The sequence below is a fragment of the Phascolarctos cinereus genome, unplaced genomic scaffold (genome assembly GCF_003287225.1).
Source record: "Phascolarctos cinereus isolate Bilbo 61053 unplaced genomic scaffold, phaCin_HiC Scaffold_1;HRSCAF=81, whole genome shotgun sequence".
Lineage (NCBI taxonomy): Eukaryota > Metazoa > Chordata > Mammalia > Diprotodontia > Phascolarctidae > Phascolarctos > Phascolarctos cinereus.
Window position 1 is genome coordinate 204,267,719 of NW_027555514.1, and position 23,996 is coordinate 204,291,714.

Below are 23,996 nucleotides of genomic sequence, written 5' to 3' on the forward strand. Positions count from 1 at the left end.
CACTGAATGGGAGTATGTGTGCTTGGATTGGCTATACCCCGTTTCCTTGTCTTTGAAGTTCATGCTTAGAATGTAAGCCCACCTCCCAGTTAAGGGGATAGGAAGAAACTATTTTGCGCTTAGAATGTAAGCCCACCTCCCAGTTAAGGGGATAGGAAGAAACTGTTTTGTGCTTAGAATGTAAGCCCACCCCCAGTTAAGGGGAATAAGGGATAGTGGTGGGTGGGGACTTCTTTGCATTAGGGTTTATAAGGTGCCTCCTGTTGCATACCGGTCTCTCTGTCCTACGTGCATCGCAGGAGCAGACAGCCATCTCTTGAGATTGTAATAAAGGTAACATTTGCTTTCCACCTTGAGAAGTCTCTGAGTTTAATTTGGGTTAGGGTCGCTGTCCCATACAGAATCTACCTTGAAAGAATCGACCACTCAAGCCTTCTTTCAGTCCAAGTAGAGAGTTTATTGTAATACCAATAGAAGTGGGCCAGACTCCTAGTGAGTCTGCACTATTTGTGACACTGATACAAGCAGGCCAGATTTTAAGAATCTAAGCATTTGATGAGATTATTTTTATACAGAAAGACTGTGGGAAGATCTGGATGGAATCCAGGAAAGGCAAGTAGCCTGGAGCAGGCCAGGTGCAGACAATGAGGGCAACAATAAAGGGCAGTTAAAAGGATTATCGACTGGGATAAGCCAGGTGCCTCAGGCAAATGCCAGAGATCTGAGTTCAGGGGCTTCAGGTTCCAAGTACCAAAGACATGGTCTTTTCCTTTTAATGGTCCAGCCTTAATCCCACCTTTATCAGGACTAGTTCGGTTCCCCACCATCAACACCAATTGTCATGTAAGACAGAAACCAAGAATGGGAAACCATGAATTGCCCAGTGTAAAAGGAAGCTGAAATGGCTTTGGGGTTCAACTCCCATGAAAACCATACACAAAGAGAAAGGAGTCAGAAAGTGAATGACTAGGGACGATTCAGGAAGGAAAACACTGAAATTGCCAAGGATCTCAAGAGGACAAAAACAGTTAAAGACCTTCAGCCTAAACCAGTAAAGCAATAAGAAAGATATTGATAATAGAAGGGAACATGACCTCCAGGTCAGGTAAAAGAGTCCAGAGATCTATGAGTAAATGTTGCAGTACAAAGGAAAAATGAATCACTACCTAAGGAGACAAAGGACCTATAGATTCCTAAGAGAGCATGGAATCACATTATGATGTTCCTAAATGGTTTAAAAGGGAAAAGAGAACTTATGGCCTGCACAACAGAAATAATTAGCAGAATAGAAAATCTTGAATCCATAGTGGCAAGTCTCACCAAAGAAACAAAAAGATAACAATGGTTTGGGAATACAAATACATGGAAGTGAAGAATAATCTGGAAAAAGAAAGTTAAAAAGCAATAACATTCAAAGAAAACATGATTTTCATATAAGTAAAACATTGACCTCAAAGACAGACTGTATAAAAACAACTTAAAGATTATAGGCCTCCCAGAAGTGCATAACAAATTGTAAAATATGAACATCATAATGCAAGAAATAATAGAATAGAAGTAATATAATATGTATGCATTAAATAATATTATACATATATATATATATATATATATATACAATAATAATATAATAAAACTAGATAGGAGTTCTGAACACAGAAAATAAAGAGGCAGAATGAATGAATCTACAGATCATCCCCAGGAAAACAAAACAAACAAAAAGAAAAAAAAATCTTCTATAGCAATCTCCAAGACACTTAATGACTAAATTTAACAATTCTACCAACAAACCACAAATTTTGCAAGGGATGAAGAAAAAGACTTTCAAACATAAAGGAAAGGAAATTTGAATAACACAAGACTACTGTACCCATAGAAACCACAAGAGGCAATGGAACAATGTGTTTTTGAAAAAACAAAGAAGCTCAAGGGGACCTACCCTGCAAATCTGAGCTTAACCATTAAAGAAAAAGATAGAAATTCAATTAAAAAGAGGCATTCAAAACATTCCTAGGACAACAGAACCTGTAGAAATTATTTGCTTCTCAAACATCCCAGGCAACAGAAATACAAGAAGCTAAACAAATATAGCAAACAAGGACAACCACAAAATAACATTTCTTTCTAAATGCATTCAAGACAAAGTGAAAGCAGAAGTCAAATAGAAGTGTGGAGAAAAAGTCCTGAAACATCATAGAATAAACCTCACAACACCCCTCCTGGGTTTTATTTGTTTTGTAGTACTAAATTACAAAATGGGAGAGTACACTCCAAAAGAAGAAGAAAATAGAGTGATATATGTGATATATCCACATATTATGTGACATACATAACATGCAATATACTCACATATACCACCATCTGTTGCTTATAAGAAACACACTTAAAAAACAAAGACATGCATAATAAATGTGAGGGGCTGGGGAAAGTAACTGAAAAATGGAAAATAGGAAAAGCAATTTTTATCAGGTGGATCCAAAAAAGCATGAGTTACAATCAAAAACAGATATTAAAAACACAAAATGGGATAAATAAGGAAAGTACATTAATGTTGAAAGGAACTATTGACTACCAATCATTATCAGTATTAAACTTACATGCACCTTAGATGCCTTAGCATACAAATTCACATTTAACTGAACTACAAAAACACATAGACTAATGCAATTAAGCCAGAAGTGTTCAATGTCCTTTGCCCATTTGGGGTAAGTCTAACAGAAACTGAAACAAAAATGAAAATATAGAACTGAACAAATTTCTGTGGAAACTTAAAGAATCTTCCAATTGGGACTGCTAAAAAAACACATTTATACATATACATATATGTGTATGTACATATATGTAATGTGTTTCAGTGACATGTATAACTTTTTCCAAAATTGATCATAAGTATTAGGGCACAGAGATATTGCAAACAAATATAAAAAAGCACAAATAGTAAATAACCCTTTATAGCCATAACACAATAAAAATAGTAACAAACAGAGCCCACTAAAAAAGAGACATAGACCAAATGGAGGTGTAACAATGAAATCCTAAACAATAAGCAAGTCAAAAATAAATAACAGAAATTATTAATAAATATGCAAAAGAAAATAATGATAATGAAACAACATACCAAAAATTCTGAGTCCTCAGGGGGAAAACCGTATCCCTATAAACATATATTAACCAACAAAATTAACAAAAGAAGATTAATTAACTGAATATGCATTTATAATTAGCCAATAACTAAACATACCTATATTTACCTTATATGTTCTGATTTATATATGTTGTCACTACCATTAGAATTCTTGCTTCTTGAGGGCAGGAACTGTTTATGCTTTTTGTTCTTAGAACTTAAGATATAGTAAATACTTAATAAATATTTATTGATCCAGAGAAGTAGATTCAAAAGATTTTTACACAGACTGTAATGAATAGTCTTCATCAATAATGAAAACATCAAATTGTTTTGTCATGCCTCATCTGCATAATTAAATCCATTTAATCTCTTTGTAATAATAACTTTCATTTGATAGCACTTATATTATGAAGATAATCACCTTTTTTGTAAATGTTTTTTTTAATTACATATATAGTTTTCAAAATTCATATTTTTAAGATTTTGAGCTCCAAATTTTTCTCCCTCAGTCCCTCACTCCCCTCTCCCTTTCCCAAGACTGCAAATGATTTGATATAGGTTATACATGCACAATCATGTCAAACATTTCCACATGTGAAAGAAGAAACAGAATAAAAGGGAAAACCATGAAAAAAAAAAGTGAAAACAGTGTGCTTTAATCTACATTCAGACTCCATAATTCTTTTTCTGGATGTGGATAGCATTTTCCATCATGAGTCTTTTGGCTAGATCAGTTCACAAGTCCACAATAGCGCATCAGTGTCACAATTTTCCAACATCTCCAACATTTATCAAAATCCTTTTCTGTCATATTAGCCAATCTGATAGGTGTGAGGTAGTCCCCTTGGGTTGTTTTAATTTGTATTTCTGTAATGAATATTGATTTAAAGCATTTTTTCATATCACTATAGATAGCTTTTATTTCTTCATCTGAAAACTGCCTATTCATATCTTTTGAACATTTATAAATTGAGGAATGACATGTATTCCTGTAAATTTGTCTCAGTTCTCCACATATTTGAGAAACAAGGCCTTTATCAGAAATACTGGCTGTAAAGATTGTTTTCCAGCTTTCTGCTTTCCTTCTAATGTTGGCTGCATTGGTTTTCTTAGTGCAAAAACTTTTGAATTCAATATAATCAAAATTATCTGTTTTACATTTTGTAATGCTCTTTGTCTCTTGTTTGGTCATAAATTCTTCCCTTCTCTGTAACTGATCCAGCCTGGAGAGCAATTTGGAACTATGCACAAAGGACGATAAAATTGTGCATACCCTTTCATCCAGGAATACCACTACTAGGTCTGTATCCCACAGAAATCATAAAAAAGGGAAATGGATCCACACGCACAAAAATATTCATAGCAGCTCTTTTTGTGGTTGTGGCAAAGAATAGGAAATTGAGGGAATACCCATCAATTGGAGAATGGCTGAACAAGTTGTGGTATATTAATGTAATGGAATACGATTGTGCTATAAGAAATGATGAGAAGGCAGAATTCAGAGAAACATGGAAAGATTTACATGAACTGATGCTGAGTGAAGTGAGCAGAACCAGGACAACATTATACACCGTAACAGCAACACTGTGCGATGATTAACTATGATATACTTAGTTCTTTTCAGCAATACAATGATCCAAGACAATTCCAAAAGATTCACGATGGAAAATGCTATCCACAGTCAGAGAAAGAAGTATGGATTCTGAATATAGATTGAAGCATACTATTTTCACTTTCTGTTGGTTTTTTTCATGGTTTTCCATTTGGTTCTATTTCTTTTTCAGATTGCTTGCCATCTTAGGGAGGGGGAAATGGAAGGATGGAGGGAGAAAAATTTGGAACTCAAAATCTTATAAAAAATGAATGTTGAAAACTATCTTTACATGTAATTGGAAAAAATAAAATAGTATTTACCAAAAAAAGAAAGACAACAATTAAAAAATATTCTTCCTTTCTCCATAGATCTGACAGGTAAATTATTCCTTGCTCTCCTAATTATATCTAAACCATGCACCCATTTTGACCTTATCCTGTTGTACAGTGTGAGATGATGATCTATGCCTAGTTTCTGCCATATTAGTTTCCAGTTTTCCCAGAAGTTTTTGTCAAATAGTGAGTTCTTATCCCAGAAGCTGGAAGCTTTGGGTTTACCAAACAGTAGAGTAGAACAATCACATTTTAAGTAAAAAAATCTAGTGACAAATTAGATAAAATAACAATATGTGCAAAAACCCCTGGGTCAGAAACATCTTATCAAAAACTAGGACCTGCATTGAGAATACCTGCCTACACCTTAAAAGAAAAAAGCAGGGGCAGCTAGGTGGTGCAGTGGATAGAGCACCGGCCCTGAAGTCAGGAGGACCTAAGTTCAAATCCAGCCTCAGACCAAACACTTGACACTTACTAGCTGTGTGACCCTGGGCAAGTCACTTAACCCCAATTGCCTAAAAGCAAAAATAAAAGAAGAAAAAAGCATATTATACCATATTCCCCCAGAATTTGCCAGTTTAGTGATGTTTTTTAATTTGACTTTTTCGTATTGTTTTGGAGGATTTCAGGAGAGAGAAGCCAGGCGAGAACAGTTCACCATCTCATTCCCGCTACCCGGGATGCAGTGTGGAAATAAAATTTAGTGAATAGCCATTGCTACCCTGTCACCTTTTCAAATTCACAATGCAAATAAAAAGCTGAGGAGTGATCCTTTCTTTCATCAAGTATGCCAGTTAAGAGTACAGAGTAGTCAGAAACACTTTTTGTTTTCTCATTTGCCTGCTAAAAATGAAGAATTGAATTAATTTAATTAATTTAATTTAAATTAATTGATTAAATAAAAAAAGAAAGTTCAAATCCCCATCTCCCTTAAGCTGGTAGATGACATCTTCTCCCTTTGGGACTGAGCTGAGCTCCAGGGAAGAAGTTTACTTTATTCATCATATTACTGATCAGACAGCTGTTTCCTCACTATTGCTTTGATCCCCAATTGTATACCATTATTATTATTTCTTATGAATCTATTTCCCCTTTATATAAAAGAAAATCCAGCAGCCACTAAATTCTTGTCTGCTATCATTTATGAAAGTAGTAAGTAGAAATTTGGAAAGAAGTTTTGATCTCTGTAGTGAGACAGGGGACAGAATACATCAATGACCAAGGCATGATGAGGAAGGAAGAGTAGACACTGATTCCATTTGGAAGTACCCAAGTATAATGATAGTATACTAATATCTAACCCCTGGGTAAGCACAAGTTTCTATAAACAGGGAATATTTGTGTGTGTGTGTGTGTGTGTGTGTGTGTGTGTGTGTGTGTGTGTGTGTGTGTGAGTGTGTATACCCAAATCCAATAGTGATAAATCCTCAAAAAACAAAGTGAGTTAAGACTAGGAAGTGAGTGTGATCCTGCTACCAATGCATCTCCCACCCTCTAACCCTCCTACTCTAAGAGAAACATTCCTTAAATTCCATATATATACCTTGTAAGTGAGGGCCTACACTTAGAAGAACTGTCTACCCACTTTGCTAATGCCTGCCCATCTTCTCCCTGTTGTCAATGGGAACATCCCTTAAAGGAATATACAATCCCTCAAAACACCACACATGTGGGCATCAAACCCTCATGGAAGTGCTAGGTAATGACAAACAAAAATAGTATTTAATTTCCCACGTTGTTCAAAGTAATAAAACCACAGCTTGTTTTGGACAATAAAAAATCACATTAACAATAAGAAAAAAAGATGAAAATTGTTTTTAATGTGTTTTCATTTGGTTTTATTTTATTGTGCACATAAATTTGTTAACACTATTATAGAAAATATAGCTAAATGCTCATAGATTCAAGTTCTAATATACTTTACTGAATATTAGTCCTTCGGTTCAAGAAAAAAAATCAACATTTCAAAGAACACCTAAATTCTAAGGCAATAAGTTGTGCATAAACAGAAAAATAATATTCTAATTTCCAAAGAGCTAGCATGCACTAGGAGAAAATGCTTTTAAACCAATTGTAAGAGACATGCAGTATTCTAGCTATACTATATTGCTTTTAAATGTATAATGCCCCTAAAATTTCTTAAAAGAATTTTATATAATCTTTTATATAATTGTATAATATAACCTTTTCTTTTTTTTTCTTTTTTTAGGCAATTGGGGTTAAGTGACTTGCCCAGTGTCACACAGCTAGTAAGTGTTAAGTGCTTGGTCTGAGGCCAGATTTGAACTCAGATCCTCCTGACTTCAGGGCTGGTGCTCTATCCACTGCGCCTTCTAGCTGCCCCATGATATAACCTTTTGAAAGGTCATATGCAGTTTGCTCTAGACAATAAGACTAATATTTTAGTAACCATGACAATTAAATACTATTTTATCAGAATTACCTTTTGTATTTTCACAAGTTAGGGAAAAAATAGAAAACGGAAAAAGGAAATAGTCCTCTGCTCTGGCAATTAAAATTCTACTTTTGACAAATTGACACTTTGCATATAATAAAAATTTCTCTCAATATAAATACCATGAATAAATAAATAGGCAGCATGGAATCATGGACACAGTGCTAAGTTTAGAGCCAGGAGGACCTGGATTCTAATCTCACCTCTGGAACTCACTAAGTATGTGATATTGGGCAGGTCACCTAACTGTCTAGGATTCATCTACTGTAATCTGTATTGGTGCAAGGAGTACCCATAGAGGTACTACCTTGACAGTTTACCCTGACAAAATTGCACATACTGACCATAAAAAACACCAGACAACAAATCAGAACCCAAATTAGTATAGCATAAAATAACTCCTTAGAGACATCTGAGAAGCTATGAAATTGATTATTATGATTGAAATTCACTATGAAATTGATATCTGTAGATAATACATACAGTAATAGTAGTTTTCTTATTTAAAGTTTACAAAGTGCTTTACAAACATTATCACATTTTATCCTCACAATAACCCTGAAAGATAGGTGCTACAGAAAAAAAAAGCTGGTTTCAGATTGTTTTGATAATACAGTTGGAAAACTAAGGCCATATTTAGTTATTTGAAGATATTTCCAAATAAAGAGCAGGTGTTGATACAGAATAATAGTGTTTGAGGCATGACTACAAATTTTTTTTTAATTCACTATGATCATGTTATATTTGTACCAGCAATGTAAGGACAGTTCAAAATCAGGAAAATTATAATAAAATATCAAAACCCAAAACATTCAAAACCACATGATTCTATTTGTGAAGCCAGAAAAGGCCTATAACAAGTCACAGCACTAATTTATGACATAAACCCTATAACACATAGAAGTAGGTAAGAGAATAGGAAGAGTCAAAGGCAATCTCAAATATTTGAAAATTAGATATAGAGTAAAACTACAGTTCCCCCAAATAAAGGAAAATCACAAGCAGTTGAGAGGGAGAGAAAAATAAATCCAGTTTTGATCTGTTGAATTTGAAATGCCCATGAGATATGAGGGTAGAGGTGTCCTGTAGGAAGCTGTAAACGTGGACATCTCTTCTGAAATATATACAGGAGTCATCTGAATAGAGATGATAGGTGAAGGAGTACACTGAGAGATTTAATGTAGCTTTGATAAGTAGTTTATTCCCATACTGCATGCCAATGAGGAAGAATCTGGTTTAATAAGACCTACACAAACCAAATGTCACTTTAAAGCAAAAATTAAAAATCACTTCAGTAATAGCATCCTAATATGTGTACTTCAATTTTTACATTTCTTTTCAGTATGAAACAAAATAACTTGAAAAAAAGTATTAAGTATATTAAGAAATGCTCATGTGGCATCTTTGCTGTGCTACTAAAAAATTTCTTGAATCATATATTATGCAATTAAATCCTAATTGTATAGCTAAACCTTGATTACTAAAAATGTAAATCTGACTTTTAAATGTCTCCCAGTTTCATAATTGTCTTACAGTTGACAAAAGACATTATTTAATGCACAAAATTTTCACCAGCCTTACTAATACATGATTTTAGAAACAATGATCATCAGAAACCTTGATCATAAAATTTTTCAACTGAAAGGAGATGGACTTAAGCCAATTCTCAGAACTTAGATTCAATATTTGAACAAAATGAAATACTTAGCTGGTCATTCAGCAGTTAATAAAATGACATATAATTAGACAACAATAGGAAAGGGGAAGGAATGACATTCGACAAGAATATGCATAGAAGGGAGAGACAGACGGTGAAGCAAAGACAGAGACTCAACTGAATTCTCCCAAATGCCCCTCCAATTTTAAAATAATGCCTCAAACTGATTTCTGGAGTGGTAGAACCAACAAAAGGGCAAAGTTAAATAATTTTCCAGCACAAGACAATTTAGGAGGTTGGCAGGATAGGTCTTCTCAGAGGATGATGGTTGGACCTAGAGCCCAGCACAGACCACCCAGTGTGTAGGCCATGCCAGAGCATCAGCAGTATGCCTTGGAAGTAGTTCATCAGTGATAGCAGCAGCGGCTTTGGGAGCTCTCAACCCACAGATGGTAAGGGGATCAGACAACTAGTCAGGAGGAGATTATTGAGATCCTTTCTTAGCACTGGGTGCAGGACCTTGTTGCATTACCCATACACAGTTCTGGAGCAGTCCCAGAAATAAAAGGAGCTCTAGCCCACTAGTGCCCATGGCCTCAGTGGTATAGGAACCCTGGTCATAGTTCCAGAGCAGAGAAAAAATGCTTATGGTCATGCACAAACCAGAGCACAAGTCATGAGAACAGTAATCACACCTCACCTTAGATCATCCCGCCTTAGAAGAGCCAAAAACCTACAGACCCCCCAGAGCTAGCTCTGAAAACAGAAGCAAGAAAGACCCAAAGTTTGGGACAGTCCACTATCACCCTAGCAGAGAACAATTTTAACATAAAGTTAAAAGTTGAGAAATAGGCTGGGAAAATGAGAAAAAAGGGGAAAAAAAAGGACCTGATCATAACAAGTTATTATGATGACAGGAAAGATCAAGACACAAATCCAAAAGAACATAACAATGTCAAAGCATCTACAAATAAAGCCTTAAAGAAATATGTGAATTCAATACAAACCTAACAAGGACTCCTGGAAGAGCTCAAAAAGGATTTTAAAATAAAATAAGAGAGGTAGAGGAAAAAATGGGAAAAGAAATGAGAGTGATACAAGAAATTCAGCTTGGTAAAGAAGGCACAAAAAAATCTTGAAGAAAATAACACCTTACAAAACAGAATTGGCCAAATGGAAAAAGACATACAAAAATTAATTGAAGCAAAGAATCCCTTAAAAAGTAGAATTGTCCAGATGAAAAAGGAGGTACAAAAGCTCACTGAAAAAAATAATTCCTTAATAATTAGAATTGGGCAAGTGGAAGCTAATGACTCCATGAGAAATCAATAAACAACAAAACAAAGTCAAAACAATGTAAAATGGAAGAAAAAATATAAAATATCTCATTAGAAAGACAACCAACCTGAAAAATATATTGAGCAGAGTTAATTTGAGAATTATTGAACTACCTGAAAGCCATGATCAAAAAAAAAAGAGCTTAGAAATCACATTTCAAGAAATTATCAAAGAAAAGTACCCTGATATCCTAGAACTAGCAGGTAAAATCAAAATTCAAAGAATCTACCAATTACCTCCTAAAAGAGATCCCAAAATGAAAACTCTCAGGAATATTGTAATCAAATTTCAGAGTTCCCAGGTCCAGGAGAAAATACTGCAAGCATTTTTAAGCAATTCAAATATCGTGGAGTCAGGATAATGCAAGATTTAGTAGCTTCTATGTTAAAGGATCAGAGGGCTTGAAATGTGATATTCTATAAGGCAAGGAAATTAAGATTAAAATCAAGATTATCTACCCAGCAAAACTGAGCACAATCTTTAAGGGAGAAAAAATGGATATTCAATGAAATAGAGAACTTTCAAGCATTGCTGATGAAAAGACAGAGCAGAATATAAAAATTTGACTTTCAAATATAAGAATCAAGAGAAGCATTAAAAAGTCAACAAGAAAGAGAAATCGTAAGGGATTCACTAAGATTAAAATGCTTACATTGGTATATGGGAAGATAATACTTGTAACTCCTAAGAACTTTATCATTATTAGGACAGTAAGGACAGAGACAGAGGACATGGAGGAAACGTGTGAGTTGACTATGATGGGATAATTTCAAAAAATAAAATTAAGGAGTGAAAAAGATGTATGTACTGGAAGAAGAGGGAGAGTAGCAGAAAGGCATAAATTATCTCATATAAAAGAAGCATGAAAGGAAGAGTTTTTTACAATGGAGGGGAAAATGAGGGTAGCAAGTAACATTTGAACCTTAATCTCATTGGAAATAGCTCAAACAGGGAATAACATACACATTCAATTGGGTATAGAAATCTCTCTTGCCCTACAGAGAAGTAGGACAGGAGAGGACTCAGAGAAGAAAGTGATAAGAAGAAGGGTGGATTGGTGAGATGGTGGTCAGAAGCAAAACAAAATTTTGAGAAGGGATAGGATAAAAGGAGAGAGATGACAGAGGGAGAGGAGAAAGAGGCAGAGAGAGAGAGAGAGAGAGAAGGATAAATGCAGCAGGGGGAAATAAAATGGAGGGAAATACACAGTAATCACAACTGTAAATATGAATGAGATGAACTCACCCATAAAACAAAAGCAGATAGAATGGATTAAAAACCAGAATCCAACAATATGTTGTTTACAAGAAACACACTTGAAACAGAGAGACAAAAAGTGAAAATAAGGAGCTAGAATAGAATCTATTATGCTTCAGTAGATTTTAAAAAAGGGGAGGGAGGGTAACAATCATAATCTCAAACAAAGCAAAAGCAAAAACAGATCTAATTTAAAAAGATGAGTAAGGAAACTACATTTGCTAAAAGGTACCATAGATAGCCAAGATAGAAGGAAATCAGGAAATGGTGGGAAATTTTACAAGTTTCTCTGATAAAGGCCTCACTTCTCAAATATATAGAGAATTGAATCAAAATTATAAAATAAGAACCATTCCTCAATTGACAAAAGTCAAAGGGTACGAACAGATAGTGTTTGAAGAAATTAAAGCTATCTGTAGTCATGAAAAAATGTCCTTAATTACTGGTGATTATAGAAACACAAATTAAAACAACTTGGAGGTTGTTTTAATTTTTTTATTTTAAAATTTTAAAAATTTCATTAAAATAAAATAATATATAATAAAATAAAATATGTTAATATTTAATGTTTGATATGTGTGAGGTTGCTCATATCTATCAAATTGGCTAATGTGACAGAAAAGGGAAGGAAAATATGTCAGAAGGGATGTGGGAAAATTAGAATACTAATGCATTATTGGTACAGTTGTAAACTGATCCAACCATTCTGGAGAACATTTGGAGCTATGCCCAAAGAGCTATAAAACTGTGCATACCTTTTGATCCAGCAATACCCCTGTAAGGTCTGCATCCCAAAAACATTAAAAAGAAAAAGAAAACAACCTATATATTCAAAAATATTTGTGGTGGCAAAGAACTGGAATTGAAGAGATGCCCATCAATTGGGGAATGGCTGAACAAGTTGTGGTACATGATTGTGATGGAATACTATTGTGCTATAAGAAATGATGACCTTGATGATCTTAGATAAATATGGATAGACCTACACAAAATAATGAAGAACAAAATGAGCAGAACCAAGAGAGCACCATATACAATAACAGCAATACTGTTCAATGATCAATTAAGAATGACTTATCTATTCTCAGCAATGCAAAGATCTAAGACAATTCTGAAAGACTCATGACAAAAATGCTATCCACCTCCAGAGAAAGAACTGATGGAGTCTGAATGAAGTGACAACTTTTTTATTTTCTTTACTATTATCATTACTATTATTATTATTATCTATTAGTCTTTGTTTTCTTTTGCAACATAGCTAATAAGGTAATGTTTTGCATGACTGAAAATATATAATCTATATGAATTTTCTTGCCTTTTCAAGTAGGGAATAGGACAGAAAAGGGAGAGAAAATGTGGAACTCAAAACTTTTTTAAAAAATCTTAAATTTATTTTTTACATGTCATTGAGAAAAACTAAAATTAAAATTAAATATAAAAAGGTACCATAGACAATGAAGTATTATCAATACTAAACATAAATGCATCAAACAGTATGACATCCAAATACTTAAAAGAAAAGTTAAATGAGTTTCAGGAAGAAATAGTCACTAAAACTATACCAGTGGGGTCCTCAACTTTCCCCTCATCTTACAGATTTCAGTTTTGGGTTTTTTTGTTTGTTTTCACTTGGCAATTGCCTAACTTCTTTCAAGCCTGATCTCATTTTGCCCTATGCTTCTGACTTAGCAGCATGGCTAATCTGTTTTCAGAGGTCATCTCTTCACTTTTTCACTCAAGCCAGTCAGCCTCAAAGTGAAACATGCCTTATTTAATGGAACGTACTTGATATACATTGGGAAATGTACTTAAGGAAATACACTGAAATCAACATTTAATAAATGCCTCCTGTGTACACAGTAATATGCTACATCTTGGGAGACATACATGGTTTAAATAAAGCATGATTTGTGCCCTCATAGAGTTTTCATCTAGTAGGAAGTTATATACATACATACCACACACACACACACACACACACACATGTATGTGTATGTATGTATGTATGTATGTATGTATGTATGTATGTATACACATATATATGTATATATGTATGTGTGTGTGCTCATGTGTGTGTATGTATGTATATACACATGCATACATATATGTATACAATCTATATATACATGTATATGTTTATATATATATATAAAACATATATACATATATCTAATAGGAGGTTTGTGTTATACACACACATAAAATAACATGAGAGGTCTAAACTAAAGTGCTATGTGGTGTCCAAAGAAGAATATTATTGACTAATATGTAGGAATGGGGTGACTTCATGGAGGTCTAACATTTGATTTGACCTTTGAAGGTTATGTAGGAATTGATTACAAAAGGAAAGGGATGTTACCTTAAGTGCTCTTGAGTTGTATTTTATCTCTTTACCAATATTATAATCTTCTTATGGGCTACAACCACTCCACTCCTGACTCTCCAAACCTTTTCCACCCTACCACAGCATCCTTCTCAACCTGGAAGTTCACTACTCCTGAGGCCCCTTCCTTTGACTGACTGGTTCATCCTAGAACATTCAATTAAAGGAAAGTGACCAGGTCAGCCCCATTTTACTTCCTTTACAGGATGCACTCCTGACTCTCACTTTCTCCACCATGTCCTTATATCTCTCTGCTCTCCCCCTACACCAAAGCTTTTCAGCTTCCTTTTATGTATTACCTCCCTACCCCACCCCCATTAGAATGAAAGTTTCTTAAAGGAAAGAACTGTTATCTTGATTTTATTTATATTCCCAGCACTTTGCACAGTGACTAGCATATACTGCTTGACTTAGGATTTGACCAAGGTTTGTTTTTTCAAGATAATTATTTCCCTTTTCTTTCCCATCTTTATCTCTGTGATTGCTTTCTTATTGGTCTCCCTGATGCTAGTATTTCCAGTTTTTATGTACAGCACTGAATCAATCATCCTAAAACACTTCTTTCATTAAATTACATCGTATAATGGCTCATCATTTCCTACAAAATAAAGTTCAAATGAGTTAGACTAGCACTTCTTCCATATATGACCCTTCCCCTCTATTTAAATTGATCTTACTATGCTCTAAATACATGTATCTGCCTCTATGTCTTTGTTCATGCTATTCCTCCTGCATTATCTTCCCAATTCTTCTCTGCCAACCCAAATTCTATCTTTTAAGGTCCCTCTCAAAGCTTAATACTTCTGTGAAACTTTAATATTCCTTTCCAACTTTTCACTTTAGTGTGGAAGTAATTTTACCTTCTTGAAGATGCCACATCACTAATTAAACGCTTTTATCACTAATTGTACATTCATTTGACATCAGTTTCTAAATTGTGAACTATTTTTTCATATGTATACATCATACTTACAGAACTAAATATGAAAAAGATTATGGATAGTAGTTTTATTTTCTACAGTGTTTTATACATAATAATTGCTTAATAAATGTCTACTGATTAATGCTAATGCTTTTATGTGGACTCATAGGCTTTTCAATATACAGTCATACACATAAGTTGAACACATTTTCCTTTACAACTTGACTCAAAGAAAATGATTCTTGTTCAAACCTCTTTTGCTTACATTTCATCACATTCCTATTTACTCCTAGTATTCTCAAAATCTAATCCTTGACTTTCTGATAATATTAAAAGAAAAAAGAGTTAATTTTCAAAATATCATGTTAGCTTATGGGTTATAATATATTAAACACATAATATAATGGGGATAACCCTTTCCATACTTAGATAAGCTAGTCCTCAAAAGGTTTGAGAAGTAAAGGGTTAACTTTTTGGAAGCAAATTAGCTATGTTGCTAAGTGAGAAGCACAGAAAAAATTAGGTCAAGCCTGAAAGAAATTTGGCAGTTGACAAATATGAATTATTATAAAAGAAAACTGAAAATATAACTAAGTAGTAGCATAACAAAATGCCTATTCTGACATTAAGGTCTCTCTTGATCTCAGTGTTCTCATTAATAAAATTAGAGTTTTTGACTAGGTTCATTTCTATATTTTGTTTGTTTTTACTTGGCAATTGCCAAGGTTCATTTCTACTCTAAAATCCTATTACTCAGATACCCAGCACTCCATCTTTCTATACACATGATATAGTGACATATATGTATATATATGTTTTCAAAGTGTACAGTATAGTATATTGCCTGGTAATGAGTTGGCCTCAGAATCCAGTAAACCTCAGTTCAAGGGCTACTTCTGACAGATACTAGATGTGTGACCCTTAGCAAGTTATTTAACCTCTCAGTGCCCGAGGTAAACTCTCTACATCAATTAATTCACAGGTCCAGTCCAAAAATTAAAATTCAACGCAATGAGTTTTAACTCACTTTACAGGATCTGAGAGCTGGAAAGAATCTCAGCAGGCATCTAGTAAAATCCATACACTAAAGGGATCACCAAGTCTTGAGTTCTATTGACATAAGATTTCAAGAACCCAGTCTACCTCTAGGACCAAATAAAAAATTAGCCTAGAACTTTTTTGGATTTTTTCCTTAATCAGAGGTAGGGAACCTGCAGCCTTGAGGTCATATGTGTCCCTCTTCGTCTTCAAGTGCAGCCCTTTGACTGAATCCAAACTTCAAAGAACAAATTCCCTCAAAAAAAGGATTTGTTCTATAAAACTTAGACTCAGTAGGGGCAACTAGGTGGCACAGTGGATAGAGCACTGGCCTTGAAGTCAGGAGGACCTGAGTTCAAACTCGGCCTCAGACATTTGACACTTACTAGCCGTGTAACCCTGGACAAATCACTTAACCCTGATTGCCACACCAAAAAGCAAAAAGAAAAAGAAAAAAAAAGAAAAAGAAGGAAAGTTGGACTCAGTCAAAAGGGTGCACCCAAAGACCTAGAAGGCCACATGCAGCCTCCAGGCCTCAGGTTCCCCACCCCTGGTCTTAACCATATGCAGTTCATTCTTTAGACATTTAACTGATATAAAGCAATTGCCAAAAACACAGAGACCAAAAGAACCTAGAAATGCCTCAGCAAGCAACCATTTTATCTCCTTGACAAAACAGTTTAGAATGAAAACTAATTTGAAAAACTTCAGTCAGAGAGGCATTCCTAAGTGAAGGTAAGGTGAAATATTATAAGCAAGTTCAGCTCAAAGAAAACTGAGATGAAATGGAGTTAAAAAAAAGAGTTAATAAAAGAGCATAAGATCAGAATCAAGCCATATCCTTTGTACACAAGGACGAATTTAGGAAGAGGACCACGAAAAGATTTTTAAAAATAGAAAAAAAATGATTCTTCTTTCACAACATGACTAATATGGAAATATGTTTACATGTATAGCCTATATCAGATTGTACACCATCTTGGGGAGAGGCAAGAGGAGGGAAGTGCAAAAATTTAGAACTCAAAATCTTATAAAAGTGAATGTTGAAAATTAAAAATAAATAAATAAATTTAATTTGAAAATAATCTGTTCATATTTCTAAAACACACTAATTTCTTCTTCATCAACAGCAACAGAATCACCACCATTCTTGTATGTATACATTCTTGTACAACATAGTTCCTCATGTGCTGCATGACAAAGTGGAAAGAATACAAATAAAACAAAGACAGAAAGAACAGCTAAACATGACCAAGCTTGCACAACTGATCCATGTTGAAGGTAACACAAGCTGTCTCCCATGCCTGGAATGGATACCTCCATCTGTCAGAATCATAGCTCACTTCAAATCTCTAGTACCACCTACTTCTCCTATAGAGCCCTTCCTGATCCACTCAGATGAGATTACTTTTAATGGATTGTATATTGTTTCCCCTGATAAGATCCTTGAGGGCAAAGGCTATTTTGTCTTCTGCCTTTGTATTCCCAACACCTAGCACAGTACCTACTACCTAAAAGACAATTAATCCTGGCCCCTTAAGTTATATCCCTCCTCTCTGACTCTGATTGACTCTATTTTCTCCTTAACAGCTTGCAATCTTGCTTTCTTGCTTTACCCACTTAAATCTGTTCTCTCTTCAAAGTTACCAGATCTTAATCCCCAGATCTGATGATCTTTTCTTAGTTCTCATGCTTTCTGGCCTTTCTGATGCATTGCCACTGTTGACCACCCCTTTCTTCTGGATTCTCTCTTCTTTGGATTTTCATTTTCATTATCTTTCTATCTGACTTGTGCTCTTTGGTTAGATCAGGGGGTGGAAAACCTGTGGCCTCCAGGCCACATTGAGGCTGCAGGTTCCCCACTCCTTGCCTAGATCATCATCCATATCATGATCCCTTACTGGTATTCAATAAGAATCTATCCTGGGATCTCTTTCTCTCTCTGCATGATCTCTCTTGGTGATCCTCTCACCTTCTTAGGCATGAATTACTATCTGTATGCTTGATACATACATATACATACATACATACATATGTGTGTCTACACACACACACACACACACACACACACACACACACAAAACCCAGTTTCTCCATGAGCTTTACCACCTACATCTCAAATTGAAAATTTCCAAAACTTCTGTTTTGGAATGTTCCATATTTTTCCCCCAATTTACCCTCTTCTAAACCTGTTTAATATTTCCAATTTATCCTGTATTTAGCTTGTTTGCACAGAGGTATTTGCATGTTGTCTTCCCCATTAGACTGTGATGTCCATTAGTGAAGGGATTGTCTTTTTTACTTTCTTTGTAACCCTAGTACTTAGTACAGTGTTTGGCATATAATAGGTATTTAATAAAAGTTTATTGACAATTTCATCAAAGGTACCACAATTCTTTTAGTCTTTCAATCAGATGACAAATCTTGCCATCTCTACTTCTACAATATCTCCCACAACTGACCTCTCCTCTCAACTCCCACAACTTACCATTTTAGTTCAGGACATCATCACCTCTTGTCTAGACTATTGCAATGGCTACCTAATTGGTTTCTCTGCCTAATGCCTCTCCCCACTACAGATTCTTCTCCACAAAGTTGCTCAAATGATTTTCTTAAGCACCAATCTGATCATGTCAATCCCATACTCAATAAACTCCAGTGGCTCCCTATTGCCACTAAGCACAAAATATAAACTTTTGTTTAGCTTTCAAAGTCATTCATGACCTGGCCTTTGTCTTTCTTTCTATCTTAATTATATATTATTCTCCTTCCCCCACTTTGGGACACGAGCAAACTGGCCTTCTCCCTGTTCCTCATAAACTATACTTCATCTCTCAACTAGGTGCTTTTGCAATGGCCATACCTATTCCTGGAATTCACTCTCTCCTATGCACCTCAGAATCCCTCTCTTCCTTCAAGATGAAGCTCAAGTACCACAATTTTTTTCTTTTCTTTTAAAAAACTGTATCTTTTTTTCTTACTCTGTACTTGACAAAAATTATCAAACACGAGCATTTCCATATACAGTGAAGACAAAAATAGGATTGTAGAAGAAACCACAAATCCTTATTGCTTGCATTTTATCATTAATAATATAATTAATTCAACATGTTACTTTATTAATTTCAAAGATTTCTATGTGTCTATGTCTCCTTTGAACCTCTTTGTTTTCTTCTGTGCATTTTTAAATAAGATGAACCTCTTTTTTCTTTTCATTTTTTGCATTCCTACTGTTATTCTGTCTCTTTCCTTTTCAATTCCTGAGCCACCCAAATTTTTTAAATCCTCTCTTGTAACAAATAAGCATAGTGAAGAAAGAAAAAGCCACATATATTGATCATACCTAAAAATGCATATCCAAATGTGTCCCTTTAGTCTCCCACCTCTTTGTCAAATCAAGTACAACCTTCTCCATGAAGCCTTTCCTGATTCCCCCCAACTCCTAGTGTCTTTGCCCCTTAGCTACCTTGTATTTATTATCCATATACTGATACATGTCTCTCCTGAGAGAATGTAAGCTTCTTGAGAGTACAATTTTTTTTCATTCTTTGTGTTTTTATTCCTAGTGCCTAGCATAGGGCCTGGAACCTGGCTGGTGTTTAATAAATGATTGTTAACATTGGTTAGTAGATAGATTCTAATTATATTTTAATCAAAGGAAGTATTAAAAGAGTAAAAAAAAAGTCATGGATGTTATCACCACACCAAAAAATGTTAACAAAGGTTCATTAATCACTACCAATGATATGTCTATTTTTCTCACCTCCACAAAATCTGTATGAGAATTATTTTCATTTAGATAAAGAACATTCTTATTGAAAACATAAGAAGAGAACAAGAATGTATTTACACACATAATCATAGAAGTTTTATGGTCACACAATTGAGTGCAGAGGATGCAAGGTTCCATTGTATTTATTGTTTGTTGACCATAAAAAGCATTTGATTCTGTAGAGCAAAATGTAGCCTTAAAGGCTCTTCTCCAACAAGATGCCTCCCATGCAGATGTTAACATTATACAATATTCCTTGATAAAAAAAAATCATAATATAAAAACCTTTGTTCAATACTCTTATTAGTAATATTAAATGAGACATCAAGCAGAGAGACTGATGATTATCAGAGGTTATCTGCCACTGCCACCAAGAATGTCCAATGCTGAGACCAAAAAGGATTTCCAATGGATGTTGAGTTCCTGCTGATTATTTTGTTAGCAGATGCCATTGTGAATATTGCATTAAGCCCTGGAACATTATAAACCCTACTAAATGAAATTTACAACCAAAGATTTCAACCTAATCTACACAGGAAAAAACAAATGGATGCCTATTGTTTAGATTATGATGTTCACTGATCTGGTCCGTAAGTACATATAATTTGGACAAATGTTACAGAAAAATAGTTTTCAGGAACCATAGTTAAAGAGAAAGAGAGGGTAGATTGTTTTGCATTTTGGACATTGTACAATGATACCAAGCTTTTCCCTGAAACAAAGGCCCACCTCAACACTACTATTTTATACTTATGCTATATGACTACATGTCATCATATAATCTCTGAAGATTATCAGCCAACTAAAGGGCAAGGGAGAGATATGTAGTGCATGTAAAAGATTATTAAATCTTATAATATGAGGTAAAGTTTAGAAACTTTGATCTAGAAGCCTGGGCAAGCTCTGTCTTTAAAAGCTAGCTATAGGACTGTTACTGTTTTATAGGTCAATTTCTCTGCCCTTGTGGTTGTGATAAAAATCATCTAGGAAACATGAAATAGTAGAGTCCTGGGTAGAGATGTAGAGATTGGGAAGAAATCAACAGAAAAATTTTCCTGGTGTCCTTGACCTTAATAGTGTGAGGCTAAGGTCATTCATGGGTAAGAAAGAATAAGAAACATAGTAAATAGTAACATTAAAAACAAGTTTTTTCCTCATAAACATTTATGATTTAATAAGAATAGATATAGCCAAGTATGAATAATTGGTTCTAATAGTACAATGGTATTGGCACCAAATTGATATCAGCAACCACATAAAATTTTGGGACCTAACCTAATCACCACTGACCAAGATAGTGAAAAATCAAAATGTCACATTAGGAGTATGGTCTTTTCCTATCAATTTTTGTGAAACACATGACAAATCATTTGTCTTCTCTGAGCTTCTACTGTAAAAGATGGGGAATAATAAGTTAGAAAATTCCAGAAAATTGGGAGATTATGAATATATTTGAGAATAAAATATACATTGAGTTTCTTAGGGATAGGATATGAAGCTTTCAATAGAACACCTTTAAACACTCTATACACAAGCAAATAATATAGACGGTCTTCCCCTCTAGTTGGTACCTGGTCCCCCTCCCACCCTGGACCCTGGGCGAAGGAAGGCAGCTCTCCCATTCCGGGACCCTCAACATTTCTAAGATTATTTTAAAAGTTAATAGTGCCACTAAGAATCCTAAAAATCATCTTTGTCCCAAAACTGTTAATACAGCATTTTTGCAATATGATAAATTCTTTTACAAGTAATAATCATTTCTAGACATGTGTTGTGACACTTAAAAACAGAAATGAAAAATAAATATTAGATAATTTCTGGAAAAGTGTGCTTAAATATGTTATTTGAAGATACTAGCTAGTCCTATTGTATATTGTTGAATTGCTTATTTTCATTCCAGTCAGGATTTCATCAGACACCATGCCATTAATCCATCTTTTCTAGTTTTCCTTATGCAAAATTTGATCTGCCTCTCCCCTGTATACTTTCAGATTGTTTCAGAAGGCCCTTTTACCAAGGATTGAACTGGGGCATGTGTGAGATCCACAGCTCTGTGCTGTGTATGCATTTGCATCTAGGCAAACACTAGATTTCGGTCCAATAAATGGAAAAGAGGATATTGGGTTTATTCTCCCCACTCCCACCCCTCCCAAGCATTGTGTGCAAGAACTCTCAGAACTGGGTGTCATAAATCCCTGGAGAATGACTCAAGAGTATGTTTTCCCTGCAACATCAGTGGTGCCTACAGCTTGAAGCAATCTGATACCAACAGTAATGGCCACAGGGCCCATCTGTATAACCCAGATGTAGTCATCTGAGAGTCTGCCAAAGGCCTCTTTGCCCACCAAACCATGATTGCTTTACTCTTCCGGAATCCCTATGGTCAAACACTTCTGTCTTAGAACCCTGTTGAAAGTGGGCTCCTAATGGGCAGTAACAGAGGAGGAAAAGGGTAGCAGTAAGATGATCCATCTGCTCCCTCCTCCCTGCTGTCTGCTGCAAACACCTGAGAACCAGCCTTTTCTGAATAACGGTGTGATTGCTCAGAAATACCTATTTAGTTAATGCACACGTTTTTAAAAAAAAATCTAAATGAGGCTGAATTGCAGTGCGTGTCTGGGGAAGAAACAAGCTCTGGACCCTAGTACCACACCCAATTTTTCCAGCAAACAGCTTAATTTAGGAAAAGAAGTGTCAATGGGTGGGGAACCTCTTTTTCTGTGTCTCCTCCTTCCTCTAGGGAAATCATCTTTCATTTTGGAAAAGAGAGTAAAGAGGAGAGGAAATTTGACATATTGAAGATGACCAGCTGTGTCCCTGTACTGACACTTCGGCTAATACCCGTTCCTCTCCAACTCAGAAAAGCATCGATTTGCCAGACAAATCACAGGCATCTGATGCTGCTGCATCTGAAAAGAAAGTTGACTCAGTACAGGGCTTCAGGTTTATTACCGTCTCCTGAGGGTACTTAGTGCCCTTCTCTGTCCTTATTCTCACATGCTCCAGTATCTCCCTTACTCCTCTCAGCTTTCTCAAACAATCCATACTTAGGCTTTTTTCAACAAAACCTAACAACGCAACTCAATCAGGTTCTTTTATTAATTTGGGGGGAGGGGCAATGAGGGAGGATTGGAAAGGAAACGATTTCAGGAAAATACGCATTATTTAGCATATCAGCATGAAAGAAAAAAAATGCTTGACTCTTACCTTCCCCTTCGGCGTCCTTTCTGCAGCACAGCTGGGATTATAGCCTACAGGTTTTTCACTTCCTCCGAAAACCCCTAGAAGAGAGCATCCTCCACATCAAACCTCACCCCAGTCCCTCCCTCTGTGCGATCGCCTTTGGGCGATCCTTCGCTAGCTACTTAACTGCATAAACCCGACCTTTCCGAGCAGTTATTGGGGACCGCAGGGCGAGCAGGGCGGTGGCCAGGGAGAAGCCGCTCCCTCTGATTGGACGTGGAAGATATCACTCGAATCCGTGACTGGGATTTATATGGGCGGAGAAGTAGGGAAAATGCCCAAGACCCTGCAGTCCCCTCTCCGAAATCCATTTCCTGATGCCACTGGCGCCACTGAATCCATGAATTCTAGAAGGAAAAGGAAATCTGCCGTGAAGGCTTGTTATCTGAATCCCCAGGTAGGAGGGAGGGGCTAGTCAGAACCACCATCTTCAATTTCCTCTGCAGAGAATATCTGAGCTATATGATTACACACACACACACACACACACACACAACACACACACACACACACACAAAGGGGAACTTCAGCAGTACAGTATAAACTCAGTTTAAAGAACAAGATACCTAACTGAAAATATTTTTAAAATGTACCTGAGACATTTTTTTCTCTTGCAAATTTTTATTTTGGTTTAAGTATTTAATAACTGGAATCAACATATGAAGGAAAAGTGGACTTCTTTAGCCTGTGTTAAAGAAACCTTTGAAAATGAATTATACTGGGGCACAGTAAATAGAGCACCTACCCTGGAGTCAGACACTTGACACTCACTACCTGTGTGACCCTGGGCAAGTCACTTAGCCCCGAGAAAATGAATTATACTAAATCAGTGATTCTGCACCCCACCAGTAAAGATTGAGAATGTGTGTGTATGT

The 23,996-nt window shown here is 35.4% G+C and overlaps 1 protein-coding gene across 1 annotated transcript in view; it reads right to left on the minus strand.

Annotated features, from left to right (window-relative positions):
* CNTN1 (contactin 1) overlaps positions 1 to 23,379 on the minus strand; it is a 272,757-nt gene extending 249,378 nt beyond the window's left edge. Inside the window, exon 1 of the mRNA XM_020975799.2 lies at positions 23,086 to 23,379. The gene's annotated coding sequence lies outside the window, so the exon portion shown is untranslated. The remainder of the gene's footprint in view (positions 1 to 23,085) is intronic.
* Positions 23,380 to 23,996: the final 617 nt, after the last annotated feature.